The following is a 2,831-nucleotide window of genomic DNA, read 5'->3' on the forward strand; positions in this document are numbered from 1 at the left end:
GCCTTGTCCCCAGTGGTCAGTGCAGCCTTGTCCCCAGTGCCGCCGACATACACAAGTTTAGTGTGTATTTTTAAATATGGCGCCGCGGAGTTCGGAGGGACTCTGCGGCGCTCGTTCAGCTGAACGAGCGCCGCCGAGAACACAGTGACTGGGCGGAGCCGAGATACACATAGCCGAGGGTTCTCGGCGTCGTTCACAGTCACGCCCAGTCCCTATGATGGACATAACAGAGGTCCAATGGCGGGACTGGGCGGGACTGTGAACGGCGCCGAGAAGAGCCGAGAACCCTGGGCTATGTGTATCTTGGCTCCGCCCAGTCACTGTGTTCTCGGCGGCGCTCGTTCAGCTGAACGAGCGCCGCCGAGTCCCTCCGAACTCCGTGGCGCCATATTTAAAAATACATGCTATGTGAATGTCGGCGGCAATCGCGGCGATCGCTCCGATAGATCACAAAATAGCGGGGATCGGCGTATAACACGCACCCACGATTTTCCCCTGATTTTAAGGGGAAAAAAGTGCGTGTTATACGCCGATAAATACGGTATGTCACTTTAATGTAAATTTATATATTATGTTCACTTGGTAAAACCATTGGTTTATTATCCCGCGCTGCACTTTTCTATACACATATTCCATAGTGCTGTTCAAAGAACCTTGTCATCAGTCTCTACACTAAAGGATATCCCACCATAGTCACACACTATATTTGCACATATATAGTGTATATATAGCTCTGACATGTTCCATTAGGGGCACAGGGGCGCCGCCCCCCTAATCCTGGCGCCCAGCCCCTAATCTACATTTAGGGTACCAGACGCATGGATTCCATAGGGTTTTTTTTTTTTTTTGTTAGAATCACATGATTAGAGCCTGAGGCTCTAGTTAGGCTTCAACAAGGGTGGGCTCTGGACACGGAGCACTGCGCCTCGAGCCCACTCAGTTGTGTGACAATAGCAAATTAATATTCGCTGATGTCTTCCTGTTTCTCCTCCTAACTCCTGATTTAGCTGGGAGGAGGAGCGACCACCAGGACTCAGGAGGAGACACGGGGGGGAGCTGGCTGGGGGCGGACACCCCCCCAAGAAAATTGAGCACATGCCACCACTGTAGGCTATAGTGCTGTACAAAGAACACAGTTCCATGCACACCAGGCACTGCAGTAGAGGAGCTTACACTAATATCCCACCATCAGGGCTGGTCCAAGGATTTTTGACACCCACCTAGGCGAAACCTCTTTTTGACGCTCCCCCCTTGGCTCCACCCCCTTTTCCCTGCCCATGTATACCCCACCTTTGTAATGAAGCACCCATCAATGCAGCCTCACCAGCACCCATCAATGCTGCCTCACTAGCACCCATCAATGCCGCCTCACCAGCACCCATCACTGCCGCCTCACCAGCACCCATCAATGCCTCCTCACCAGCACCCATCAATGCCTCCTCACCAGCACCCATCACTGCCGCCTCACCAGCACCCATCAATGCCTCCTCACCAGCACCCATCAATGCTGCCTCACTAGCACCCATCAATGCCGCCTCACCAGCACCCATCACTGCCGCCTCACCAGCACCCATCAATGCCTCCTCACCAGCACCCATCAATGCCTCCTCACCAGCACCCATCAATGCCGCCTCACCAGCACCCATCAAATGTAGCCTCACCAGCACCCATCAATGCCGCCTCACCAGCACCCATCAAATGTAGCCTCACCAGCACCCATCAATGCCGCCTCACCAGCACCCATCAATGCCGCCTCACCAGCACCCATCACTGCCGCCTCACCAGCACCCATCAAATGTAGCCTCACCAGCACCCATCACTGCCGCCTCACCAGCACCCATCACTGCCGCCTCACCAGCACCCATCACTGCCGCCTCACCAGCACCCATCAATGCAGCCTCACCAGTACCCATTAATGCAGGTTTACAAGCACCCCTCAAATGCAGCCTACCAGCGCCCATCAATGAATGTTTGCTTGCTTCCATTCATTTGGGAGTCTGGACAAAGACACAGTTTTCCATCAGCGCTGTGCCTCTGACACTATGGGGTTGATTTACAAAAACTAGAGAGTGCAAAATCTGGTGCAGCTCTGCGTGGTAGCCAATCCGCTTCTAACTTCAGCTTGTCCCATTAAGCTTTGACAATAAACCCTTGAAGCTGATTGGTTTCTATGCAGAGCTGCACCAGATTTTGCACTCTCCAGTTTTAGCAAATCAACCCCAATGTGTGAATGGAGCTGCAACTGCCTGCTGATGCTGAGACTTAGTTGCTTGCTGCAGAGAGAAGAGAATAGGAACACCAGTGGGCGGGCGCCCTAGGCAGCCGCCTAGTTTGCCTAGTGGTAGCACCAGCCCTGCCCACCATGATCACACACTATATTTGTACATTTATATAGCTCAGACATATTCCGTAGTGCTGTACAAAGAACCTTGTCATCAGTCTCTGCACTAAAGGAACTTACATTCTAATACCCCATCAAAATTACACTAATATTAAACATTTATATAGCTCTGTAACATCCGTCTCTGCCCTCTAATGTCCTCCACAGTCTCACCACACACTGCAACCATTCATCACATACACTGTATAGCCCTGACATGCTCTATAGAACTGTACAGAAAGCTGATCCCGCACTTCTCTTATTCGGCCACTAGAGGGGGTGGGCGTACTCGTGACGGCCGCTGATTCTCATCAGTCTAGGAAGGAGGCGGAGCTTGTAAGAAGGAACGACATTCTGTAACTGGCCAACCTGAGGGGGAGGATTGTGGGCGAGCCACGCCCTTTCCCAAGCGCCGCTGTTTCGTCAGATTCGGCGACCCGTCAAAATGTGT

The sequence above is a fragment of the Aquarana catesbeiana genome, linkage group LG13, assembly GCF_042186555.1.
Source record: "Aquarana catesbeiana isolate 2022-GZ linkage group LG13, ASM4218655v1, whole genome shotgun sequence".
NCBI classification, from domain to species: Eukaryota; Metazoa; Chordata; class Amphibia; order Anura; family Ranidae; genus Aquarana; species Aquarana catesbeiana.